We start from the raw sequence: 12,034 nt of genomic DNA, 5'->3' as shown, positions 1-12,034 counted from the left end.
AGTCCTGTGGGCGAAAATGCCTTGTTGATGCTAGAGGTCAGAGGAGAATGGGCCGACTGATTCAAGCTGATAGAAGAGCAACTTTGCCTGAAATAACCACTCGTTACAACCGAGGTATGCAGCAAAGCATTTGTGAAGCCACAACACGCACAACCTTGAGGCGGATGGGCTACAACAGCAGAAGACCCCACCGGGTACCACTCATCTCTACTACAAATAGAAAAAAGAGGCTACAATTTGCAAGAGCTCACTAAAATTGGACAGTTGAAGACTGGAAAAATGTTGCCTGGTCTGATGAGTCTCGATTTCTGTTGAGACATTCAGATGGTAAAGTCAGAATTTGGCGTAAACAGAATGAGAACATGGATCCATCATGCCTTGTTACCACTGTGCAGGCTGCTGGTGGTGGTGTAATGGTGTGGGGATGTTTTCTTGGCACACTTTAGGCCCCTTAGTGCCAATTGGGCATCGTTTAAATGCCACGGCCTACCTGAGCATTGTTTCTGACCATGTCCATCCCTTTATGGCCACCATGTACCCATCCTCTGATGGCTACTTCCAGCAGGATAATGCACCATGTCACAAAGCTCGAATCATTTCAAATTGGTTTCTTGAACATGACAATGAGTTCACTGTACTAAAATGGCCCCCACAGTCACCAGATCTCAACCCAATAGAGCATCTTTGGGATGTGGTGGAACGGGAGTTTCGTGCCCTGGATGTGCATCCCACAAATCTCCATCAACTGCAAGATGCTATCCTATCAATATGGGCCAACATTTCTAAAGAATGCTTTCAGCACCTTGTTGAATCAATGCCACGTAGAATTAAGGCAGTTCTGAAGGCGAAAGGGGGTCAAACACAGTATTAGTATGTGTTCCTAATAATCCTTTAGGTGAGTGTAAAGCCAGGGTGTTTCATTGCTAAACGGAATGTGACACAATAATAGTTTAATCTCCATTATCTTGTTTTCATAATCGATGGAGGCCAAAATCATAATAGAAAATAGAATTTGAGTAATCGCCCAGCCCTACTCAGCATATTACACTCCTCGGATGGAGGTGAATCTCTTTAAATGGCACTTAAATTATTTATCTACCTTGCCTCTTAGTGCTGTGCTTGAGCACCTTTTAATTTGACATTGAGTCTGACCTGGAATAGTTGTGCTGGAAACATTTCTATCCATTTATTTTTGTCCAGCAATGCTTGGGTCATTTAATGGTGTGCTGGTCATTACATATTAGAATAAATGCATTTATTTCTATGAGATTGAGTGGCACTATTGCACAAGCTTAGGTAGTTTCAACATTTTTAAAAGAATAATTCATTAAAAATGAGGTTCTGTCATGATTTATAAACTGTATTGTCATTCAAAACTTGTCTGGATTTATTTAATTTTTCTCTCTGAAATGACATGACTGTGAATAAATGAATGACAACACTAATGTTTGGGTGAACTATCCTTCAAACTTGTTTTCCCAAGTGTGAGAACATGTTAGCACAGATTGAGAAAAAAATAACAGACGTGAAACCACATGAAAAAAGAAGTTGAATTTGATGTAATTAAATTACAATTACAAGTGCAGCTGCAAAGAACAGTCACAAGAGGTTAATTACCAATTAGCAGGACACGTCAGCTAGAAATGAAAGCGGACAACTAGCTCTGCGATATGTGCATTTTCTGAAGCAAACTTTAGACAAACAACAGATTTATAATGAGGCCAGACAGTCTGAGCCTCTGCAGGTGCACTGTTCACACAAACTGCAAAATGATTTGTGAATTGCAGTGGGTTTCAATAGTCTGAGACAACAGTGAAAATCTAGGATTTAAAATCTAATTTAAATGTGGAAAAAAGACAAAGCTTAAGGATTTAACATGATTTAAAATAAAGAAACATAATGATAAAATGTAAAGTGTTGGGCAAGTTAATTAAAAACAGAAATACACTAATAACTAATCTGAAATTGAAGTCAGATTGCTTGTATGTACATATGATTAAGTAATTAAAGTGGTTTTATAAAACCACATATGAAAATTTACAGAAAAAAAAGTTTTTCCACACAACTCAAAGTAATAAAACGAGTTTCTCCCTTAAAATGACTCATTTTGGGCCGCACCCCCTTCTGCTGTCACAGAAACACATATATTTTATGTTCATATTTTATGATCAAATGTTATGTTCATATTTTATGTTCATAGTTTGATCAAATGTTATGTTCATATTTTGATCAAATGTTATGTTCATATGTTATGTTCATATGTTATGTTCATATTTTGATCAAATGTTATGTTCATATGTAATGTTCATATTTTGTTTAAATGTTATGTTCATATGTTATGTTCATATTTTGATCAAATGTTAAGTTCATATGTTATGTTCATATGTAATGTTCATATTTTGTTTAAATGTTATGTTCATATGTTATGTTCATATTTTGATCAAATGTTATGTTCATATGTAATGTTCATATTTTGTTTAAATGTTATGTTCAAATGTTATGTTCATATGTTATGTTCAAATGTTATGTTCATATTTTGATCAAATGTTATGTTCATATGTAATGTTCATATGTTATGTTCATATGTATTGTTCATATGTTATGTTCATATTTTATGTTCAAATGTTATGTTCATATGTTATGTTCATATGTTATGTTCATATGTAATGTTCATATTTTATTTCAATATTTTATGTTCAAATGTTATGTTCATATATAAAGTTCATATGTTATGTTCATATTTTATGTTCAAATGTTATGTTCATATGTAATGTTCATATGTTATGTTCATATGTAATGTTCATATTTTATGTTCAAATGTTATGTTCATATGTAATGTTCATATGTTATGTTCATATGTAATGTTCATATTTTATTTTAATATTTTATGTTCAAATGTTATGTTCATATGTTATGTTCATATTTTATGTTCATATGTTATGTTCATATTTTATGATCAAATGTTATGTTCATATGTAATGTTCAAATGTTATGTTCATATGTAATGTTCATATTTTATGATCAAATGTTATGTTCGTATGTAATGTTCAAATGTTATGTTCATATGTAATGTTCATATGTTATGTTCATATTTTATGATCAAATGTTTTGTTCGTATGTAATGTTCAAATGTTATGTTCGTATGTAATATTCAAATGTTATGTTCGTATGTAATGTTCATATGTTATGTTCATATTTTATGTTCAAATGTTATGTTCATATGTAAAGTTCATATGTTATGTTCATATTTTATGTTCAGATGTTATGTTCATATGTAATGTTCATATGTTAAGTTCATATGTAATGTTCATATTTTATGTTCAAATGTTATGTTCATATGTAATGTTCATATGTTATGTTCATATGAAATGTTCATATTTTATTTTAATATTTTATGTTCAACTGTTATGTTCATATGTTATGTTCATAATTTATGTTCATATGTTATGTTCATATTTTATGATCAAATGTTATGTTCATATGTAATTTTCAAATGTTATGTTCATATGTTATGTTCATATGTAATGTTCATATTTTATGATCAAATGTTATGTTCGTATGTAATGTTCAAATGTTATGTTCATATGTTATGTTCATATTTTATGATCAAATGTTTTGTTCGTATGTAATGTTCAAATGTTATGTTCGTATGTAATATTCAAATGTTATGTTCGTATGTAATGTTCATATGTTATGTTCATATTTTATGTTCAAATGTTATGTTCATATGTAAAGTTCATATGTTATGTTCATATTTTATGTTCAAATGTTATGTTCATATGTAATGTTCATATGTTAAGTTCATATGTAATGTTCATATTTTATGTTCAAATGTTATGTTCATATGTAATGTTCATATGTTATGTTCATATGTAATGTTCATATGTTATGTTCATATGAAATGTTCATATTTTATTTTAATATTTTATGTTCAAATGTTATGTTCATATGTTATGTTCATAATTTATGTTCATATGTTATGTTCATATTTTATGATCAAATGTTATGTTCATATGTAATTTTCAAATGTTATGTTCATATGTTATGTTCATATGTAATGTTCATATTTTATTATCAAATGTTATGTTCGTATGTAATGTTCAAATGTTATGTTCATATGTTATGTTCATATTTTATGATCAAATGTTATGTTCGTATGTAATGTTCAAATGTTATGTTTGTATGTAATGTTCATATGTTATGTTCATATTTTATGTTCAAATGTTATGTTCATATGTAATGTTCATATTTTATTTTAATATTTTATGTTCAAATGTTATGTTCATATGTAATGTTCATATGCTATGTTCATATTTTATGTTCATATGTTATGTTCATATGTTATGTTCATATGTAATGTTCATATGTTATGTTCATATTTTATGTTCATATGTTATGTTCATATGTTATGTTCATATTTTATGTTCAAATGTTATGTTCATATGTAATGTTCATATTTTATGATCAAATGTTATATTCATATGTAATGTTCATATGTTATGTTCATATGTTATGTTCATATTTTATGATCAAATGTTATGTTCATATGTTATGTTCAAATGTTATGTTCATATGTTATGTTCATATGTTGTTCATAATTTATGTTCAAATGTTATGTTCATATGTAATGTTCAAATGTTATGTTCATATGTAATGTTCATATTTTATGATCAAATGTTATGTTCATATGTAATGTTCATATGTTATGTTCATATGTTATGTTCATAATTTATGATCAAATGTTATGTTCATATGTTATGTTCAAATGTTATGTTCATATGTAATGTTCATATTTTATGAACAAATGTTGTTCATATGTAATGTTCATATGTTATGTTAATATTTTATAATCAAATGTTATGTTCATATGTTATGTTCATATGTATGTTCATATGTAATGTTCATATGTTATGTTCAAATGTTATGTTCATATGTTATGTTCATATGTAATGTTCATATGTTATGTTCATATGTAATATTCATATGTTATGTTCATATGTAATGTTCATATGTTATGTTCATATGTAATGTTCATATGTAATGTTCATATGTTATGTTCAAATGTTATGTTCATATGTTATGTTCAAATGTTATGTTCAAATGGTATGTTCATATGTTATGTTCATATGTAATGTTCATATGTTATGTTCATATGTAATGTTCAAATGTTATGTTCATATGTTATGTTCATATGTAATGTTCATATGTTATGTTCATATGTAATGTTCATATGTAATGTTCATATGTTATGTTCAAATGTTATGTTCATATGTTATGTTCATATGTTGTTCATAATTTATGTTCAAATGTTATGTTCATATGTTATGTTCATATGTAATGTTCAAATGTTATGTTCATATGTTATGTTCATATGTAATGTTCATATGTTATGTTCATATGTAATGTTCATATGTAATGTTCATATGTTATGTTCAAATGTTATGTTCATATGTTATGTTCATATGTTGTTCATAATTTATGTTCAAATGTTATGTTCATATGTTATGTTCATATGTTATGTTAATATTTTATGATCAAATGTTGTTCATATGTAATGTTCATATGTTATGTTCATATTTTATGTTCATATGTTATGCTTAAAAATTATGTTCATATGTTATGTTCATATTTTATGTTCAAATGTTATGTTCATATTTATGTTCATAAATAATGTTTATATGAATACCCAAAAATATTTTAACCTGTTTTTTTTTAAGATTTACATATTTAAATTTCATAACAAAATTACACCAAATTGAATTTTAATAAAGAAAATACATATTTTAAGTTTTTTATTTTATTTAAGTGTTAAACAATACACTATTCAATTTGATGGAATTTTATTATGAAATTGGAATACATAAATCTTACAATATTTTTTTAGTGTATACTTCATGAATATATTTGAATCTATTCTACATAATAATATTTTAGAAATATGAGTACCTCCGGTAATGTATTTAAAAGTAATTAACATAAACTTAGTAACTGTAATATAATTACAGGAATTTAAAATGTAATGCATTTTGACTTAAAAAGTAATTAGATTAACAGTAATAGTAGCTCATTACTTTGTATACTTTATAAATAATTTTTATTTAATTACAAAATTCCATCAAATTGAGTGGTGTAATTTTATTAAAATTAAATAAATAAAACAGTTTATATAATGAAAGATTACTTTCATAAATATTGTTTTTTGAGTGTAATGATATATCACCCAACTGAAAATGAATAAGAAACATGCAAGATCCTGCACTATTTCTAGGTCACTTATCAAATAAACAAACATAACAGCATCACTAAAAGTGTCCACAAACTTTCAGTCATCAATTTTCTTATATAGTGCAAGCTGTTCCTGGACAATGATGCAGATCCAAGAATCACTGCAATGATACACGCTTCTTTATAAACTCTATGCTATGAGCACCAGGATGAAATCACACCACCACAATGTTTGACAACAGGAAGCTGAGAGTATGAAACACATAATAGATTTCCACCCCCTTCATCTGTCAAAAAACTCAAGGCTATTTTCCTTGAAGAATAGTGTAATATCCCACTGCAAACACTTCACAATCAGCATGACAGGATTTCATAAAGGGCTGAAGGTGTTCTGAAGTCAAACAGCAAGCCAACTTCTTATATTCAGTGTGATAAGCACACAGACGATGAAAAGTTTTTCTTTATCATAAACCGCTCTGTCATAACCTTTCTGTAGCATTATTGTCCAATGCTGTAGGGGGACAGACGAACACAATAAAGCTGACCGTGTCAGTGAGGTGTTAAAGCCGTGGACTGGGTTTCACTTTGAGTCCCTGGATGAATTCTTATATGAGAAGCGATGAACTGTCTGCTTTATTTATTGCTGGTTATTTACCCCTTTAGTAATGAAAACAGTCTGGGGGGATTTGAATCAAACCTAGTACGGATGAAACCGGCACATATTACCTGTCACTCTGCCTAGGAGTGGGTTTGGACCGGGCCTCGTCGCCGTCACACTGAGATGAATGCTAATAGACCGCATATATTTTCATGTGGCCTCAGTGGGGTTGTGTTTAAGCAAGACTCAAACTAAGAGAACAAGAGATGCTTCGCAAATACAGAGAAGCTCTTGAAACTCTATATGGTTGGAGCAGCATACTTATTTATGCCTGTTTCCACCACAAAAACAATTAAATAAATAAAGAATAGAGATACTAATTCATATTCCGAGATAAAAAGTCTTAATTATTAGATTCATAATTATAGCTACCACTCCAGGCGATCGGGGAGTCGCTTCCCTCCTCCCCACATGGACGGCGGCCTTCTCTCGACCCTATAAATACTTTTCAAGACACATTCTCTGAAAACCATTCTATGACTGGAACGTCACAGTTACTGTTGTAACCTCCATTCCCTGAGGGAGGGAACGAGACGTTGTGTCGAATGAAGTGACACAAGGGGTCTTCCTTGGGAGCCTCGTGTATCTCTGAACTTGAGAAAAGGCCAATGAGAAATTGGCAGATATAATTTGCATGTCCCGCCCCGGGACATACGGGTATAAAGGGAAGCGGGCGTGTGTCTGTCCATCAGGTTTTTGCACTGAGGAGCCGAGCATAAGGTACGGCCATTTACAGTGGTGGGTCTAGTGTCATGACAGAAGGAACAAAACATCTTGTTCCCTCCTTCAGGGAACAGAGGTTACAACAGTAACCGTGATGTTCCCCTACTGTCACTCCCTCGAAGTTGTGACACAAGGGGTCCAGTTCAAAAGCACCATGCACTAGCCTGTGTTACGTGAACTGCCGACACAGGTGCAAGCAAGCTGCTGCGTGCTTGAAGCAACTGTAACCATCACGTAACCATCCCCAACGCCCCCAGAAAGGTGTCATATACAGACCTTAGGTTCCCAGCACCCTTGAGGGGGGGAATAGGTGCTACATGACCAGCATGGGAGCGGCCTTTTCTCTCTCTATGTCTCTTGCATAGAGTGTGAAGCAGCTGGGATATGAAATGCATTGGGGAAGGCGGTCTTTCCCGATCCTATTCTTTCAGGGGGAAGACCCTGTGGAGGCCACATCCTGCCCAGACTAGGGGGAGGTGATATGTGGCTAATACACCACGTGGGTTTTCAAGCCACACGTGGTAGTGGCGTGGTGGTAGGTCTTACCTGATGAGGGAGGAGCTGTACAAACACAGTGACCGGGGTTAGTGGGACTACCCAAGGGAGACGTGGGTCAGCCAACAGGGGGACCGTACCGTGGAAAATACATCACAGGGAGTTGCCTGAAGAGGGAATTATGCCCGGGATCCCTATCCCAGTACAGAACACTTGTGGCTCGTAGTGGGTCTGGACGCAAATTTCTCCGCTAAATTTGCAGGCCAGAAGGCTAGGGAGGAAGAACATCTAGGAAGCGACGCTTAGTGGCTAGCCTGGGAGAGAAAGCGCACTGGATCAACTTGGTGAAGGGCGCTAGGTGCAAGCGGAACACCCGGTCGGCCGCATTACCGAGTTCTACCGGCTCGGACTTGACAAAACACCTGAGATCGTAAAATCTTGCAAAGGTATTGGGTGTTTCCCAGCCCGCTGCTCTGCAGATGTCTGCTAGAGAGGTGGCATTGGCCTGTGCCCACGAGGATGCCACACTTCTCGTTGAGTGTGCTCGAACCTGCAAGGGAGCAGGCACGGCCTGTGTCTGGTAAGCCAGAGAGATGGCGTCAACAACCCAGTGAGCTAACCTCTGTTTGGAGACCGCGTTCCCTTTCCGCCGTCTGCCAAAGCAGACAAAGAGCTGCTCAGAACATCTAAAGCACTGGGTGCGGCCCAAATAGATACGAAAAGCATGTACTGGACACAGCAGCGAAAAGGCTGAGGCTTTTAGGAGGGAAAACACTCTTTTATACAGAAAAAGTGCCGTCGAAGTGCAAAGGGGGGCATAAGCTTAAACATAAGTTAAAGCTTATGTTTAACTTTAACATGGCACTACAAAGAAACACTGAAAAAACAGCAAGACGCGGCACAACGGTCAAAGAAATTCTATGTTTACATCTAAACACAACTGAAAAACATTTACATTTACATTTAAGCATTTGGCAGATGCTTTTATCCAAAGCGACTTACTGTGCACTTATTACAGGGACAATCCCCCCGGAGCAACCTGGAGTTGAGTGCCTTGCTCAAGGACACAATGGTGGTGGCTGTGGGGATCGAACCAGCGACCCACCACCAAGGTAAAAACAGCAGACTTGTGCAATAAAGTGTTAAGTGTGAATGACCCCCAACATGCTTTCGTGCTCAAATCCACAATATTAATAGTTGGATTGTTCTTTGCAGGGTTTGAACCTACATCTTTGTGGTTAACAGCCCAAAACTTTAACCACTAGGACACCTAGAAATCAAGTTTTAGAATACAAATGTAAAGTATGTGCTGTCATTCCTTCAGTTTCCACCATCCTGCATCTGGCTTGAGACCTCAAACTCCAACATGTTTGATACTGAAATAGAGAGGATAGAAGGGAGGGGCAGTGATTTACCCAACACTGAATTCATTTCAGGGTTAATGGGCCCAAAAACTGTGTCTGTGTCAGATCAGAGAGTGTAAAGCAGCCAAAGTAAATCTAACCTGACAGCACTCTCCTCTGTACTGCCATTCATGTCAGAGAAGCTAACCGCTTGTAGTCTCTGCCTTTGAGACGAAGAAGCCAACCGGGTGATTTAACTAGGCCCGCCTAGATATCTACTCACTGCTTCCATGACTTTGCCTGAATAGCCCATATTACCTTGGAAAACCAGTCCTGCTCGACTTGCGCTTCCCAAATGCATCGCAACCTTAAGTTGATCGTAGAGACCATTGGCGCCAATGGCTTCTGCGATCTACTTAGGCTTACGATGCTTTTGGGAAATGCAGCCCAGAGAGGGATTCAAAGTGATGTCATCCTGAATGGAAGGCAGGCATGCTAACAGGGAGGCTACAGTCTACAGCCTTTAGCATCAGTTGCTAGTGAACCTCTTGAGGCCAAGGGAGTGAGGTTTACACATGCTGCACAGCTATCATGAACCAGCTGGATCCATTACACAATGACAGTGAATGTTGACTATAGATAAAACTCTGCCTTTTGACTTAAATAGGTTTTTCTCATAGTATAATTTGTAATAATAATAATGAACATATTAAATTAGAAAAATGTAAAATAGATGTATTTAACCAGCAGACAAACATTTGAACCCCAGTGTTTACTGCTAAAACCCAGATACACCAGTACCATGTCATTGAAGTCAGAAAGGACCCATGCGTCCTGTTTTATCTCTCTCCCAATGTGTGATGGTACAAATGTCAGAGCAGTTAGCTGAAGCACCCTCGAGATTCTTGATAAACAGGGAAGGATCTTATTGGAGTTGTGCTGTTGCATGGCTGATCCATAATGCTCTGCTTGCGCTGCAGGCACTGTCACATTTACATGTACACTGATGGGTAATGATGCTTTAAAAACACAATCAAGAGCAAGGAGTGTGAATGATGATGGCTGGAGGCGCTTTCTCATGCCTGTTATCAAATCTGAGGACAACACTGAAAGCATGAAGCCTCCATTTACAAATTATATGACATATAAAGTACATCTCATACATATTATGCAATGAAATGCATTTGTATCTCTGGGTGATAATAAGACTATATCAGATTTACTGAATTACATATGAATTAATTATGCACTCATTATTATTTATAAGGAAGAACATTTGTTTTGTGAGTGGTTGCCAAGGCATTGCTATGGTTTCTAAGGTGTTCTGCGTTGTTGATAGGGCATTGCTAGACAGTTGCTAGAGTGTTCTGGGTGGTTGCTATGTGGTTGCTAGGGTGTTCTGAGTGGTTTCCAGGGCAGTGCTAAGCAGTATCTTGGATGCTCTGTGGTGGCAGTCAGGACACTGCTATGCATTACTAGGGTGTTGTAGGTGGTTGCCAGGGCGTTTGTATAGATAATAGGTTGTTCTTGGTGGTTGCTAAGGCATTTCTTGACAGTTGCTAGTTGGTTGCTATGTGGTTGCTAGGGTGTTGGTGGTTGCAGGGTTGTTACTATGCAGTCAATATGTAGTTTTGGGTTGTTGCCAGGGCATTGCTGTTATTGCTAGGGTATTCTTGGTGGTTGTTAGGGCATTTCTAGACAGTTGCTATATGGTTGACAGGATGTTGAGGGTGGTTGCCAGGGCATTTCTATGGTTGTTAGGCTGTTTTGTGTGGTTGCTATGCAGTTGCTAGAGTGTTGTGGGTGGTTGCTATGCAGTTGTCAGGGTGATGCTGTGCAGTTCCTAGACTGTTAAGGGTGCCTGCCAGGATGTTGCTATGTAGTTGCTAGGGTGGTGTGGGTGGTTGATAGGGAATTTCTATGGTTGCTATTTGATTGCTAAGGTATTGTATTTGCTAGGGTGTTGTGGGTGGTTGCCAGGGAATTTCTATGGTTGCTAGGCTGATTTTCCTGGTTGCTATGCAGTTCTTAGAGTGTTGTAGGTGGTTGCCAGGGGATTTTTATGATTTCTAGACTAGAGTGTTCTGGGTGGTTGCTATGCAGTTCCCAGGGTGTTGATGTGCAGTTATTCAAATGTTATGGGTGACAGCCAGAATGTTGCTATGTAGTTGCTAGGGTGGTGTGGGTGGTTGCTAGGAAATTTCTGTGGTTACAAGACTGTTTTGGTTGGTTACTAAGCGATTGCTAAGGTGTAATGGGTGACTGCCAGGATGATACTATGTAGCTGCTAGGGTGTTTTGGGTGGTTGCCAGGGCATTTCTATGGTTACTAGGCTGTTATGGGTGGTTGCTATGCAGTTGCTAGGGTGTTGTGGGTGGTTGCTAGGCTGTATTGGGCAATTGGTATACAGTTGCTAGGTTGTGTTGTGGGTGATTGCCATAGGGATTTCTATGGCTGCAAGGCTGTTCTGGGTGGTTGCTATGCAGTTGCAAGTGCATTGCTGTGCAATTGCTAGAATGTTATGGGTGACTGCCAGGATGTTGCTATGTAGTTGCTAGAGTGGTGTGGGTGGTTGCTAGGGCATTTCTAT

Source organism: Xyrauchen texanus, chromosome 47 (genome assembly GCF_025860055.1).
Source record: "Xyrauchen texanus isolate HMW12.3.18 chromosome 47, RBS_HiC_50CHRs, whole genome shotgun sequence".
Lineage (NCBI taxonomy): Eukaryota > Metazoa > Chordata > Actinopteri > Cypriniformes > Catostomidae > Xyrauchen > Xyrauchen texanus.
The sequence above is the reverse complement of the archived record's forward strand: the minus strand, read 5'-3'. Positions refer to the sequence as shown.